At 46.8% G+C, this 16,664-nt stretch overlaps 1 long non-coding RNA gene and 1 other non-coding gene across 3 annotated transcripts; one reads left to right on the top strand and one right to left on the bottom strand.

Moving 5' to 3' along the window:
- Positions 1-513: 513 nt before the first annotated feature.
- Positions 514-4,033, bottom strand: LOC125551142. 2 transcript variants are annotated; one of them, XR_007302212.1, is made up of 4 exons: positions 3,646-4,033; positions 2,654-2,977; positions 1,919-2,064; positions 514-811 (listed from the first exon to the last, which is right to left on the bottom strand). It is a non-coding gene; the product is annotated as an uncharacterized LOC125551142 (long non-coding RNA). The 2 variants fall into 2 exon arrangements; XR_007302211.1 differs by having other exon boundaries at positions 1,919-2,068; positions 3,646-4,031.
- Positions 4,034-8,970: 4,937 nt separating this feature from the next.
- Positions 8,971-9,041, top strand: TRNAG-CCC. Its single transcript has one exon. It is a non-coding gene; the product is annotated as a tRNA-Gly (tRNA).
- The last annotated feature ends 7,623 nt before the right edge of the window (positions 9,042-16,664 follow it).

Consider the following 16,664-nt stretch of genomic DNA (forward strand, 5'->3'; position numbering starts at 1 on the left):
TTCGTGACTATTCTCGCCGCAAGCATTTAACCGTTGCTAATGCAGATTCGTGACTATATATATGTACCATTATTCCATTTAGGTATATGCGTATCACACAGGTCTCCTTCAGATTATTCTCTTGCTTAAAAGTTATTCCCCCGCTTAGAAATATAACCAACGGTAATCTAACTACCCTAAACAAAAATTTTAGACGCTGCAAAGACATGCTCACTCGATCCCAAAATAAGTGTCTTAACTTCGTACTAACTTTAGTACAAAGTTGTACTAATAAAATGAGATATCTACTACTATACCTCTCTACCAAAATATAAAAGGTTTTTGTAGTTCAAATTAAACTACAAAAACGTCTTATATTTTGGTACGGAGGGAGTAGGTGACAAATGGAATAAACACCAACAAAACTCCATGAATCTGCTAGGTACACAAAAACTCTCACTCACCAACTACCCTTTCAAACCACTAACTCTTTTTCTTCCATAAAAACAAACAACAGAGGCGCGGGCTCCCTCATGGACCAAATATGCCCTCATACATTTGCGCCAAATGCATGCATACAAAATCCGTTGTTTGTGAATGTGTACCAATACAGTTCTGTTTACAATAACAATGATGAGAAATTGCTCCCAAAGGGGAGGGATGCAAAAAATGTAAGAGTTCAAAGGGAGATCTATCTACTGAGGAACTATTCCAAAAGAGTGAGCATTCGAGGGGGTGTGGAGAACACAAATTTATTTTGGACGATAGTCTGGCGATCACTTTGACAGGAAGATAGATCTGAACTGCTGCACCGTGTCGTCGGGGCTGGTAACTGCACAGGTAAATGGTCAGTCAGCACCAAATACCGATAAATAAATCATGAGTTGGGCTCAGCTAAAAAAACTGAGCCAGAAACCAGATTAGTCTCACTAACAAGTGGACTAACAGAGTAATGTTTCGCAACTAAATCATAATGGGAGTTGTGCAATGTTTCTGAAGGAGTATTGATGCCCTATTGTTTACTCGGTTCAGTCCTCCATTACAGCCTGAGGTGCCCTCTTCAGGGACAAATGTGACTTGAAAATGTACCGCTCCAGATGATTAAATATGATGGTGAAAAGGTAGTTGCTGACAGCCACTACAGCTCGATCATCAACAATTCAGAGAAGTTGGATATTAACGATACTGCCCTCATGCTTGAGCACAATGCCAAATATGAAATCAGTTAGCAACTAATAATTTTGTTTGCTATGTGCATGCTCTGTGCAGTACAGCTCATTAGGTTCATATCTGAGATATAAAGTTTTTCAAAGATGTTCTCTCTGCCTCTCCTGTTTATTAACCAGCCATTCGAGAAATCTCCTATTAAGGGCATGTTCTGAAATTGCCTAGCTTCTCCAAAACTTCCTAAATTCAGCTTCTCGCACGACTTCTCGCTTCTGGTGGCGACTTGGAAAGCGTTCGGCAACTCAGCTTCCGCTTCCTGTCGAATACGCACGGGGCTGCCAGCCCATTTAGCGGGATTGGCAGGCCAGGTTGGGGCCCAATACAAATTGCCAACGCATGTGAGAGAGAGTTCGGAAAAGAAACTCGAACCGGTACGCTGAGAGTCACTTGGCGGTGGCAACCCAGCGTAATTTGTCTCAACTCCAACTTCTTCCTTTCACGGATCTGGAAAAGAGCTGCTTCCCCAACTTCTCCTTTTTTACACTAAGACAGGTCGCTAGCTTCTCAATTCCAGCTTCCAGGAGCCAGAGCGTTCGCCTCAGCTTTATGGGTGGAGTTGAGGAAGCTTGGAGCTGGAGCATTGCCGAACAGGCCCTAAGCTACAATCTTTCATATCATGCAAAATTGTTCATTCAGGGATTGTCCTATATATAAAAGTCTCCTTGATTTCATAGCCATTAGAAGAATAGCTTCTAACATACAACCAGCATACCTGTATGACCAACTGTTCTGTCAGATAACCTTGCTGGCATTTTGGACTGTTTTGGAGATGCCACCGGTCTGTCCACCAACTTCCACAAAAGCTCGGTCGTTCCGATTCGATGTCACCACCTCAACCTTGAGCCCATCCTTCAAAATCTACCTGCAAAAAGAGCATCCTTTCCCATGAAATATTTGGGTCTTCCGCTTTCGGTTTGGAAATTAAAGAGAGTAGACTTCCAGTTCCTCGAAGACAAGGTGGCGGCCAAACTTATTCCATGGGACGGCAACAACATCACCGCTATTGGTCGCACCACCTTGACAAAACCTCTGGAGCAAAATGCAAGGTCAATTGGGACTTAGTTTGCCGCCCTTACGAGCGTGGAGGCCTCGGCGTGCTAAACACCGTCAAATTCGCGCGCGCACTGCGCTTGCGTTGGATATGGTTTGAGTGGACGGTGCCATCCAAAATGTGGGTGGGCTTGGGAAACCCATGTGATGAAGAGGATTACAATTTTTTCTATGCCTCCACCGTTATCACCGTTGGGAATGGGGCTAAAACACCCTTCTGGGATGCGCCTTGGGTTCATGGCCGCAAACCGAAGGATATTGCGCCACTCATCCACGATGCATCCACAAGGAAAAACTGGAAGGTCAAGGAAGCAATCAACGAGGGCGCAATCTTGCCTGACAATCCTACGGGTAGAGAAACTGAAATGAGAGGACGCAGGGTCACATTCGGCCTCACCTCACGCAGGCGCTTCATGAACTCGAGCATCTCCAGCGTCACCTCCTTGCGGGGGGCGGTGAGGGTGCCATCGACGTCGAAGAGCGCGAGCACCCCGGCGTTTGCCACCGATGCCACCATCTTCCTCCTCCTGCTGAAGCTGCTACGAAGGAGGGATGGGGCGCACCTCCTCGCAACGACCGCGTGATATAGCACCGCCGGGGTCGCGGGGAGGAGGTGGAGAAGGATGCGTGGAGCGGAGAAAGTAAGCTTGGCGTCGCCGATCCAGATGCGCCGGACTCCTCCTCTATCCCTTCTCCCTCCCTCCACGCAAGGCCAAGAGACCTAATCCAAGTGTCATACAATATTCAGCAAAAGAATAACACTAACACAAATATTCAGGCGGGAAGCAATCGCCTCGTTATTAATTCTGATAATTTGGAGGTCATTGAAACCATGAATAATGGCGGACGGTCGGCAGGAGCGGCGGCGGCAGTTTTTGATGATTCTATTTTAATGGCTTGTGATTTTCCTATATTTAGGTTCGAACATTATAATAGAGAAGAAAATAAGGTTGTGCACGAACTTGCTAGGTTGGCTAGATTTTCTTGTACTGTTGATTGGTTTGAGGAGCCTATGAATGGAATTGTACCATTCCTCACAAACGATATATCGGTTATCTCGGTTGAATAAAGTTCGTATGTTATTTCAAAAAAATGTCTCACGACATTCCAGTTGAGAAAATATATTCCAAATGTGCAAATTTGGAAGCAATAGCATCAATTACTCATTACTCAATTATATATAAGCAGCAAGCATCATTGCATGATTTGCATCAATGGCAATATGACATGAACATGATTGACATCAATTTGTATGTAAGTTCAATTGTATGGTTGACATGAACATGAATTGACATCAATGGCAGTATAAGCAGGAGCACTGTATGCATCAACTATTCATCTTCATGTTCCCAGATCTTCTAAGCCGAATTGCAGGAAGGTCGATTGTACCTTGCTAACTTGCTACGGTAGGTCGGCAGTGCCGGTCTGGCGCCGCGGAGGAGTCAGCAATGGTGCGGACTGCAGACGCCCTGCAGGTTGGAGGTGAGCCGGCGAGGGGAGGGGACCGTGCCGCCGGCCGGCGCCGATATGGGAGCGGGCTAGCTGGCGTCGGCGTCTCAGCGACAGCCGACAGGGGACAGGACAGCAGAGCGTGGGGGACAGCCGGCGAGGATAAGGACAGGGCCAGAGCAGAGGCAGCGGCCGACCGGTGACGCCTGGAGGGGAGCGGCGCTGGCTGCGGCCGTGTGCCCGTGTGGCGGCGAGGGCGCCTCCTCCCTCTCTGTCGACAGGAGAGGAACTGGTTTTTATTTTTTTTATCTTTTTTTAGGGTGGAAAACCAACTTTATTCATGGAATTCCACATTGAGTGGGATACATCTTGGGTCATGAGGTGCACCAAGCCAAACGTGCCTGCCCGGACCCCTATTTAAACAAAATTTTGCTAAGCTATGTGCTTCATAATTAATAGCACGACTTTCGAAAGTAAAAGTACAATGGAAAGATGAAACTTTCAGATTTATCTCACTGATGATTGCTCCATATGGACCTCGGCCTTCTCTCCTGATATCCGACACCATCTGCTGGCAGTCCGAAGCAACCACAAAATGATGAATGTCCAAGTCCTCGGCGAGGGCTAGTGCCTCCCGGCATGCTATTGCTTCTAGACTTGCTGGATCGGTAACACCATCAATCACAAGAGCAGAGCTGCCAAGATAATTACCACCTTCATCCCTGCAGACTGCAGCGGCTGCACCCCCTGTCCTTCCCCGGACTCCTGCATCCACATGGATTTTGCAGTGTCCTGTTGGTGGTTTTTTCGGCTTCAAATTTCCATGTATGGGCGTCGGCACGACCCTGCCTCTTTACTCTTGGCTGCCATTTATCCCTTCCAGTTCAGAGATGAAGCTCATGATAAAACCATGTGTGGCGTGGGGACTTTGGAAGATCGCCTCATGGATGGCTTTCCTCCTAGCGTACCAAATCGACCAGAGTGTCACGGCCACAAGGACAAAATCTTTGTGGGACATTGAATCCGTCAAAGTGAATAGCCATTGCTTCGCCTTGGGTTCGGTTGTTGATATGATTTTATGTGTAACCTCCTCATTCATTAGAGCCCAAACGCTTCTCGAAGAAGTGCACTCAACGAGGGAGTGACGCCATGAGTCCCGCGCCGCACATAGACCACAGCAGGGTGAACCAGACATGCGCCGATGTGCCCGCACATCATTTGTCGGCAATGAGTGTTTAGATAGGCGCCATAAGAACATGCAAACTTTCCCTGGGACCTGAGTTTTCCACAAATGTTTCCATGCTCCTTCCTCAGCCCTAGAGCTAGACGGCCCTGGCCCCTCCTCAAGCCATACTTCCCTTCTGTTTCTAGTTGCAACAAGCATATTATACGCTGATTTTCCTGAGAAGCAACCGTGCTTTTTGTGGTGCCAAGCCCAGAAGTCAGGAATGTTACGAGTGCACAACGATATCCTCAATATCACTTGGGTATCCATTGGCAAGAAAGTAGCTGGGACCGGGCTGCTGCCTTGCTGGGCCTGGGCTCAGGCCGATGGGTTGCCATTTTTGGGCCTCGATAAAACGAAATCCTCAGAATTCAAGTTGGCCCACCGTGCTGGTCTATGCTCTGGTTTGCCGAGCAAATCGGAATTCAAAACATCGCCCTACAGTCTGATTATGGATACACTATGCTTAGAGTAGAGAAAAAAATATTTAGCTACGTACTGTTATGATGTCCTTGATGATTGCAATATAAGCGCGAAACGTTTCGATGAAATTCGGTTTGTGCACCGTTCAAAGGGTGGTACTCTGCGTAGGTCGACCGGCCGAAATCCCAGGCCGGTCACGCGCGAGACCTATGATTAGACGATGTGAAACCATGCAATGCACTTCCTTGGTTTGACGGTGCGTAGACGGTGGACGGTAGAAGTCTATCCATAGGACTTCACTTTAAGGGAGTCATCTAGAGAGAGAGGGAGGAACATGTATCGAGTATATGGTGGGTATAAACAGCGACCGCGTTGCCATAAAATCGCACAAGGCGAAACCGAAATCGTACCCAACCAAATCCCTGAATAATGCACATGTCAAGATCTAATTAGTCAGTTAAAAACTGCAGAAAAAACTCAAAAAAAAAGACGAGTGGGAAATAGGAAACTTATTAGTATGAGGCCGCTGCCTTCAACAAAGGATGTGTAAGGCCAACTCCATCGCGCGATCATATCCTGTTCGTGTGTGTTTGTTTGAGGTAAAATGAACGAACCAGATGGCCCAGCGCGCGGGTGCAAACGGACTTTTGTCCGCTTTCGAACCATCCCCGGGCCGCTTTTGGGGGTGAAACGGACAGCACGTGGACGCGCGGGCCGTCTGCGTGTGTCCTCCTCTGGCCCGCCCGTCGGTGGCACAGGAACGCCTTTTTCTATCCGCCCCCCTCCCTCCCTCCGGCCGCACGCCCTCCATTCTTCTCCATTCTTCCCCACTCTTCTCTTACCGCCGCCGCTGTCATTGTAGTCGTGCAGCTCGGACGCGCCGTCGCCCAGCCCCTTCCCCTTCCCCTCGGCGTCCCCGAGCTATCCAACCACGGCCACCTGTTTTGCGCACCCGCCGATCGGATTTGGGGCTGTGGGAGGCCGCGCCACGCCATGGACTGGCCGGGCACCGGGCCGGAAGGCCATGGCAGGGCCGCAAGGCCACATGCAGGCAGTGGCTCCTCTTCTAGCCGCTCGGATCTACACCGACGCACAAAAGCTCGTTGGCGCACCGTTGCCGCTCATTAAGTGTGACCACTGCCTAAAGATGGTCGTGCGCCGCGTGTCTACAACGCCGGAACATCCCAGACGGGTGTTTATCAAGTGATTAAACGATGGGGTATTGTAAGTGCATCTAGTGCCACCCCTAGTTGGTTTTGGAGTATTGACGACAAACCTAGTTGAGGGACTAATGTGTTTGTGAGAATTGCAGGATAACACAGGTAGAAGTCCCTCATTGATTCGGTTTTACTACCAGAGATGACCCCTAAAATTGTATGAAGACATTGAAGTCAAAGGTGGTATATGAAGATATTCACATTGAAGTCTATGACAAGAGAAGACACGATATGAAACCAATGGAGCTCGAAGACTTAGATCTTTCGTAATTCTTTTTCTCTTGTGTTGAGTCATAGGAACCACCGTACTGTTAAGTGGGGTCCAGGAGAACCAGTCAGAATGATTGAAGTGATGCCTAAACCAAAAACCTATGTCTTCGAGTGAAGACAATGAGAGCGAATCTTGTTTAGAGCCGGACAAGTCAGCTTTGCTTGTAGCCCAAGTAAAGTTGTCGCGTGAGTTTGAAATCTGATCGTTGGAACACGTGTCAGTTCCTTAGTGACCCAGGGTCATTTCGGACAAATCAGGTTGGGTTGCCAAGTGGCTATAAATAGCCCACCCCCTACAACCATAAGCGGTTGGCTGCTCAGATTTCAGTGCACGGCTTTTGTCGTTTGAGAGCAACACACCTCGAAGCCTTTGAGAGAAAATTCCTAGCGAGGAGAAAGCCCTAACCACCCAGAGCCAGAGTAAATTGGGCATCACTTAAGTCTTCTTGTCTGAGTGATCTGAAGACTTATTACACTTGAGGACTGTGCATCCTCCAGACGGTTAGGCGTCGCGTTCTGAGCATCCAAGAGACATTGTGGATTGCCAGTGAACGAAGTCTGTGAAGGTTTGGGAGTCTACCTTGAAGACTTACCTGAGTGATTGGGCGAGGACTATGTGACCTTAGCTCAAGGAGAATACGGTGAGGACTTGGTGTCCTGAGCTGCGTGTTCAGGACTGGGTGTCCGGGACTGTGTTTCCTAAGGTTTAAATACCTACCCGCTCCAACCAGACGTACAGTTGTCACAGCAACTGGAACTGGTCCAACACATCATTGTCTTCAACGAGTCATTGATTTCATCTTCACTTCCTTTTACTTACTGTTACTCATTGTGAAGCCATTACATACCTGCTATATCCTTTGTCTTCACAACGTAACTGTATGATTTGTTTGGCTTCATAACTTCTTTCTACCTGATCCTTATTACACTGCAGCTACTTTGTCATTGTGCTTTCACTCTATTGAATACTTGATCATGGCTTGTCTAGTATAATCTAACTTCCGTTGCATAGTAATAGGCATATCTCTGCTGTTTGTCTTCATAACTTCCACGTTTTGAAGACTTTCATAAAAATCGCCTATTCACCCCCCCCCCTCTAGTCGATATAACGCACTTTCAGGTATGTGCTCGTTTTAGCTTCGGTTTTGTGCTCTAGATTTGACTAGTTGTGCTAACTTCAAATTTTGTTGTGTAGAATGGATGCAAGTTTTGGTACTGGGAAGAAGACTACATCGATATATTGATAGAGCGCAATTTAGTAGATGTTCGTGCACTTTTAGCTAGCATAGAAGCTGTAGGTGAGACAAGTGCACTTGTTGCTAGATTAGAGGCTAGACACGAAACTAGATGTGAGGAAGCAACCTCTACTTCTTTAGACTCGAAGAAGAAAGAAACACGCAAGATGGAGGCGGCTCCTCCGCAGATCAACAATGAATGCATCGGGGAGAGACTAATCCAACTTACAGGAGCAGTTATGGAAGTTGGATATCTTCTAAAATGTATTATTGTGGTTCTTATTTTCTTTGGTCTTACTTTTCTATTCAAAATTTGTTGATGTATTCCCATGTACCAAGAATGAATGATGAAAAAAAGTTGCAGGGCTTGCAAAGAAAAAAGTATGCAGACAGGATGCGGTCGGGATGTGTCCGCGAGTTGGGCGCACGGCCACCGTATCCCAAGACACGCCCGGACACGACGCCATTGCCCTACTCAAACGGACAGAATCCGGACAAAACGGACGTTGGTTTGGGGTCACGCAGTGAAATTGGCCTAAGTATGCAAAATACTGAATCCATATGACGTGATTTAAATAAAGACATCATATTTTCCTAGCTCGCCTCGGTGCGTTTGTTTTTGTGGAGGGGGTGTTGTTCTATCGGAGGTTATCGAAAAGAGTCAAAGAGCAACGCAGTGATGAACACGTATATTGTGTTAGATAAACAACGAGCATCGTTAACATAAGAAATCGTATTTGCTCCCAGACATGAATCATCTATATAGAGCTTGTCGTCGTGTCAAAAATACATTTTATGATCTTATATAAGCGCCTGACATGATGAGCGGCGGTTGCTCTTTCATGTCTTGTGACACTTCGATAAGTAAAGCTTCAGGAGTGCAAGCAACATGGAAGCGCATCTGGTGTAGTGGTATCATAGTACCCTCCCACGGTACTGACCAGGGTTCGATTCCCTGGATGCGCATATATTATTTTCCTTTTTTTTGTTTTTGTCTATCTATAAGAATTTTCCACTAAATGCTCATGCATGTTTAATCTTTTTTTTTTTCTGGAGACAAGCATGTTAAATCTACCCTTTTTTGTTTTTTGAGAAACGCATGTTTAATCTAGTTTTTTTGAGACAAGCATGTTTAATCTACTGAGACAGAAAGATACGCATATATTATTTTCCTTTTTTTTGTTTTTGTCTATCTATAAGAATTTTCCACTAAATGCTCATGCATGTTTAATCTTTTTTTTTTCTGGAGACAAGCATGTTAAATCTACCCTTTTTTGTTTTTTGAGAAACGCATGTTTAATCTAGTTTTTTTGAGACAAGCATGTTTAATCTACTGAGACAGAAAGATACGCCTGGGCCGGTGTGAAAAGCACGCCAAAAAATGGGAGAAGACACCACAACTCTTTTTTTTTTTTTGAGACAAGAAGACACCACAACTCACATCGCCAATCTCGCGAGCCTCCGGCTTCGTCGCAACGCAGCACCGCTGGTTCCATGGCTCTGGATCGGCGCAGAGGTGCAACACACAAAATCCTCCCACCCCAGCTGGCGCACCGCACCGCAACGCACGCAATTTTCCTTCTTGCGAACCATCTCCGATGGTTCCGTCCATCCAACGAGATAGATGGCCATCGTCGCAAATAGAAATCCTTGCTGCTTGCCGATGCGACCGCTCTGCCTGTCTGTACTGCTCTGCTCCCCGTATCGTACGTATCCATCCACGTTGACAAAACGGCGACCGGCGGGCGGTGGCGTCTGGTTCAGAGGGATACGTGCCCAGGACCTCCTTCCTTCCAGCTCGTCCGCGGTCGCGTCCAGATCGAGAACGACAGCGATCAGCCGCGCCGTGAGTGAGGCCGTGAGCGGTGGAAGCTTGGAAGGTGGATGGATACAGGCAGGCCCGTCTGGGATAAGCCTTGGAATTAGAATCTATCCGGTCGTGCGCGTGTGCTGCTAGTACTATATATATACTCGCAGAAAATCAAGGATGCAGCATACAGTCCTACCTCCTATGAAAGTCTCTATTCGCTTCTTACAATCCTACCTAGGTTCTCTGTTTGCTGTTCGTACCAACACGCACATGGATCCGGTGAAAGGAAAGAGTTCTGTTACTTTGAATCGTGCGCCTCCAGTTCCAAAGACCGACGCGTTATGTCGAAGGTGGGAGAAACTAGCGCAGGGCTGGGTAAAATCAATACGGATGATATTGAGGAATTCTTCGGGTGAGATTATTTTTTCTGCATGTAGAGCCTTATTCTCTTGTCGAGATACTCTTGAAGCAGAACTTTGCGCCTGCATGGAGGGACTATCATCGTCTATTCAGCGTTCCGATCTACCTATTGCTATTGAGGTGGATTCTGCTATGGTGGTGGCCATGACCACTGGTGGGGATATGAACCGTTCAGCGTATGCTTCTTTAGTTAATGAGATTAGATACCTTCTTACTCTTCGGCAATCTTATATTACTCATGTTTCGCGGTCGCAAAATAAGGCCAGCGACAGTCTAACTACTTTTGGTAGAGTTCAGGGTACGACTTTGACTTGGATTGGATCAGGTCCTCCAGAGGTGCTGGAGTTAGTAACAACAGACTGTACTGAACCTGTGATTGAGTAATACATTGCAGTTTTCGCAAAAAAAAAAAAAAGGATGCAGCATATGCCCAAGTACTTGAGCCGAATGGCAACGAACGCGCCATTTGCACATTTTGAATGTGCTGGCGATCAGGTGAGGCGGTGGCACCCATTGCACGCGCTGCCCAACGGAAATGCAAGTACTCCGTGCAGAACAGTGCGCTGTCGATCTAATTGAAAAGAGTTAATTACATCTGTTGTACAAGAACTTGCAGCGAACTAACAAAATCATACACAAACTAAAAAAAACCCAGAAAAATGATACACTAACTTGGGATTCTTCGGCTTTTTTTTGCACATTTCTTTTTTATATACCATTTTGCAATATACGGTGTACTAGACAAATACTGTACAGGTCCAGTCTGCCCTATCGTGAAGACAAAATTTCATCCCATATAATGAATACACAATGCAATTCATTCACAAGATATCAGACCCTTAGGCCAACTTCAACCGTTGACCTTAAACGGATGTCCAGATTTTTGTTTGGGCCGGGGAAACGGACGGCCGTGTCCGGTTTTGTCCCTCCGCCTACTAGGGCACTGAATCACACGCCCATCGCATTTTGTCCAGCTTGCAATAAAATAAAAAACCGGACATACATTTAAAATCATCCTAATAAACTTAATTAAACAGTATGATAATCTTTAAACCGTTTAAACAAGTCCCGACCGCACATTAAACTTAACTTAAAATTAAAAAATGACTTGCTGCCTCGATGCCATCGCCGTCCTCGTCGTCGTCCCTGTTGAGGTCGACGTACGGTGGTGGCTACCGGAGATGGCCTGGCGGCCCTTGCAGGGCGGAGGCGGCTGCGGTGGCGCGTGCACAACCTCTGGCCGTTGTGGCGACGGTGACCACATGTCGGCGCCCACCCACACGGGCGACACGGACAAGTACTTTGGCGTGCACGGCATCGTCTCTGTCCACGACCAGGACTAGCCATGGTGATCCTCCATGGCCTCCTCCTTGACCACGGGGTCAAGCTCCAGGATGGTGATGTCGCCAGTCGTGGAGAGAGCCATCATATGTTCGAGGCCCTCCCATTGGGCTTCATCATGGGTGCGGATGGAGTCCTCCAGCACCCGCCTCATGAGCTCCACCTCCTCCTTGTTGGTCATCGGAGGTGGTGGTGGTGGGGACAGCGAGGGGGAAGGGATGGGCGTCAGGCCGCGAACACGCGGACGCCCGTGTGACCGGAGCAGGCTGAGAGCGCGCGCACGGCTGGCTGAGCGCGCCCGCGACGGGCTCTGAGGAGGGGTGGAGCGGCTGCGGCGGCCGGAAGACGAGCCGGCCTCGTACGCGCTCGTGCTTTCCCTTGTGATCGGGGATCCAAATATCCAATGCCAGCCCATGGTGCCGGCGGCGAGGTGAAAGAGAGAAGGCGGCCGAAACTCTGGCTTGCTGAGTGTGTGAGGTTCCGAGGACGCAAGCGTCGTCGGGAGTGAAAGTGTGGACTCGCCGGTCGATGGCTTCCACATTAAAAAGGACGACGACCCGCTCGGCCGGGTGGCTGCCAAGTGGGGCCGCCAGCGCGTGCGCTTTAAATGCGGGCAATGTGACATAAAAAATGGCCAATGTGTATAACTAATTATTCATCATATATTCAGAATGTTTTGTGTGCATTTATACAATAATGATTAGTGTGTATTTACAAAAATTGATCACATATTAAAAAGTCCGGTGTGTATTTGAAAAAAATGTGCACTGTATATTGAAAAAAAGTCGACCATATTGAAGAAAAGTTCACCTTATATTGCAAAGGGTACATAAAAAAGAGATATGTAAAATAAAAAGTGAAAAACCCGAAGAATACCCAAGTTCTGAAAAAAGATAAAAGAAAAAAAAACATGCAAAAAAGAACAAATAAAAAAACGAAAACAGTCAAAAAAAAGCGAGTACCAGTCTGCCTCTTTTTTAACGTGGGCGGTAGAATGGTGTGGTAGGTTGGTCGGTCTCCGTTTCGAAACCCGCAGACTAGTTGTATTTTTCTTTGATTTTATTTCGCTGTCGCTGTCCCACTGACGATTGGGACCCACACAGGGTAGAGGGAGAGCAAAACGGTCACGTAGACGCAGTTAACAGCGACGACAGTGCACCGTTATGATGAACGAAAAAATGTATCAAAACGTGCTGTTAGATAAGTTAGTGTATCATTTTTCTAGGGTTTTTTAATTTGTGTATGATTTTGTTAGTTCGCTGTAAGTTATCGATCGTTAGGACTACGTTATCAGCACAACCAATACTTTTAGCTGACAACTGCTGGGTTTTGTACACCTCCTTGTTCTGTCCCGTGTTGTTTAATTTGCGCCACTGATTGATAACTAGTCTGTGATCGGCTAGCGCACTGATTTCGGGCCATCTCAACAGTGCGATTGGCGATTGGCGCTTGGCGCTGACCTCGTCCACACGGGACGTGCCCATCTCGTCTCGTCCCACTGTCCCAGGACTGCCTGGTGCAAGCGTGACTTTACGGGAACGGAAACACCTGCGACACCACACCTGACATCACCAATCTACTAATCTCGTCGAGTGAATTGCACGTACAGTCTCTGTACTCGCTGGTTTTGGTCCAGAACGGTCCTGGAACTTACGCGTTGCTTCGTTACGATCCTGCTACTTGCGAAACTGGTCCATCGACGGTCCTGCGGCAGGCCCACGTACGTACATGACTACATGTCCTGCCACATCAGCACAAGCCGACGCGGGCCGATTCAGTTTCTCCTAACCCGAGCGAGAAAAGAGAAAATCCCCTAATTCGATCCCCAAAATTAGATAGAAATCGCTAACCCTAGAACCACGGCCGCCGCCGGCGGCGGCGGCGGCGACCTCCGGTAGCTCCGTTCCCGGCCCCGGCAAGAGTAGGAGTCCTTCGGGCCGAGGCAGTGTTGTCCCAGCCTGCGCCGGCCCCTTCCTTCTTATGCGGGCGGAGGCGAAGCTGTCCCAGCCGTCACCCGCCCCGGCTAGAGCATGAGCGCCGCTTCCTGTGCGGGCGGAGGCAAAGCTAGCCCAACAGTGGCCCGCGCCTGCGATTCCACCTTCCACCGTCAACGTGCACGGGTGGGTTTCCCGCAGCAGGTGTGGCGCCGCGGAGAGCCACCATGTCTTCTGCCGGAGCCAAGCCGCACCCGCAATGAAGGCCTCCCTGACGGTGCGTGTGAGCCGGACTTCGCATGGGCGTGCTGAAGGAGCTTCACGGCAAGCTGATTGACATCGAGCTGCCCTCTGACAGGTGGGAATTGCAGGTTAATGCATTGCTGCGTGACTCGTGTATCGATCGGAAGGTGCTCAAGGTGGTGGTGCCTCTGCCAAAGGTTGGAATGCTGGCAAGGAGGATGGTCGCCGCCTGCTCCGGCGTCACCGACGAGAACGCGGGAGTTGTTGGAGGCGTGTCAAGTCTGGACAGTACTGAAGTTTAGTACTTTGGCTTGTGTAATGGCATTGGGATGTTTGTTACCATCCTGTTTGAAATGTTGTTAGTTAAGTTAGATGATCTGGGGTGTGTGTAATCCTTTGGTAATTTCATAGTTGTGATCTGTGCTTGTTTTTACATGAGCTTTGTAATTTGAACAAAAATTCTAATGTGATATACTGTGTTGTGAGCTGGGCTATATTAGAGCTTTGCCATTTGGTCAGGTGCCATTTGGTCATGTATGCTGTGTATTTTCTCCTGGAATTGGTACTGTGCCATTTGATCATGTCAAGTGCAGGATAAAGTACATGGATTATATATATGTATGTATGAACAGTACAAGCATTATATGGTCATGTGCTGTTACATATGGTCATTCTCTGCAATTTTTACATAATTTAGACATGAGCCTGGGCAATGTTCATAGAACCTGGGCAATGTATGAGCATGAACAGTACATGTATATGCATAGTGCAGGCATTATATGGTTATGTGCTGTACCATTTGGTGTTGCACTGCATTTTCTACATGATTTAGATATATAAAGATGCAATGTTAATAGAAACTGGGCAATGTATGAACATATCACAGGGAATATGCAAATCTGAGGACAGAAAATATCATAGGAAATTTGAAAATCTCAGGAAACGAAATGTCATAGTTTTTCAAATATCCTCCAAAATAAGATGATCATTACATCCTAGGCACCATGATCATGAACATAAGATAATCATGTGGAAAAATAAACATGGTTTCAACTACATAATAGTCCAGAAGAAACTGAATTTGGCACATCACATGAACTAGACTACTACTTGAAATAATCAAACATTCTAACTTTTCTTGGCATCTTAAATTGAGTGTTTTGCTGGCTTGGAAGACTTCTTTTGTTGGAAGTGCCTTGTTGACCATTTGCTTGGTCCATTTCCTTCTCTTTTTGCAGCCATGCCCTATACCTCTCCTCATCAGCTCTTAACCTCATTGCTGCCATATCATCTAGCTTTTTTTTCTCTTCAAAGGCTTTCCTTGTTGTAGATGATTGAGGCCTATTAACCTCCTCTTCCATTACTGGAGTAGTTTGAACCCTATTAACCTCTGTCTCGCATGTTTTTTCTTTTGCTTGCATCTGCTCCTCACAGGCCTTTTGCTTTGCTTTCTCCTCTTGCTGCTGATATTCTTTCCATCTCTGCTGCCTTTCTTGCTCCTCTTGTTGCATGAACAGGAAATTCATTTCCTCCCTTTCATATGCTTGCTCTGCCTCTCTCTTCTTCTCTTCTTGAATTCTTTTTTTTTCTTCCGACCTCTTTTGCTTTGCCTCTAGTGCTTCTCTCTTTTTGGCTTGCATAGCTAACCTTTTTGCCTCGGCAAGTGCAAATTTCTCCTCTTGAGCTTTCCTTTTTTTTCTTTAGCAGCTCTTTTTCTTGCCTCGGCTGCTAACTTTTTCTCCTCCAGTATTGCTTTTTTCCTCTCTTCAGCACCTTGCCTCTTTTCTTCCATCTCTTGCTTTCTCCGCTGAGCTGCTATCATTAATTTGTTCTCTTCTTCTCTAAGCTTTGCCATTGCTGCATTAAATTTGGCTTGATCCGCAACCTCCCTTCTCTCAGCAGCTGCCTTCAATTTGGCCAAAGCTAAAACCTCTCTCTTCCTATGAACATTTCCATGGATTGTGGCAGTTGTCTCCTGCATAGGGGGCTGCATTTGGACATTTGCTTGAATGAAAGCATTTTCTGGTAAAGCAGTTGGCTGCACATTTTGTCTCTGGTGTGACTGCGTCTGCAATGTTAAATATTGGATTTGAGTTATGCATGTGGCATAGATAAATATTTCAGAAATGTCACTAAGAAAGCACATACAAACAAACCTCAACAATCAATGTAGAAATAACCTCTGCTTCATATGGAGTATGTTCTGGTTGACTCAAACCCATGGTGTGCATATTTTGCTCCTATATTAATAATGACACTTGCTATTAATTAAATACATTGGGAAATGACACACACAATTAATTAAATATATATATGGGAAATGATACATGCTATTAGAGATATTACCTGTGTTAGGACAGGATCCTTATTTTCTGAATCAGAGGAAACTGGTGGCTCGGCTCTAACTATCTTGCCCTTTTTCTTTGGTCTCAAACCAAGCTTGAAATCAGTGCATCCTCCAATATTGTGGCCTGCAGCACCACAATAGCTGCAATGGATAACAACCCCTCCTCTACCCATTTTTCTCCCTGCCCTACCTTCTTTCTCTTCTGGTTGTTGCCTCCTGTTTTTCTTTCTTCTTCCCTTCTTTTTCAGAATTGGTGGAGGAAGTATTTCTCTGCCATACAGCCTCTGCCACTCAGCCACATCTCTGCATGGCATGATAATATGCTCATATGCTTTCAAATATGTCTCAATGGAGTAGCATGAGTGCACCATTTCTTCAGGAGGTATTTTTTTCATGCCTACAAGCAGCCACTCCATGACAACATGGAATTCCAGTCAAATCCCATCTCCTGCAGCTGCAAGTCCTCGACTTGATGTCCACTTCAAAATCAGCAC

Source organism: Triticum urartu, chromosome 4 (assembly GCF_003073215.2).
Source record: "Triticum urartu cultivar G1812 chromosome 4, Tu2.1, whole genome shotgun sequence".
In the NCBI taxonomy this organism is placed as follows: Eukaryota; Viridiplantae; Streptophyta; class Magnoliopsida; order Poales; family Poaceae; genus Triticum; species Triticum urartu.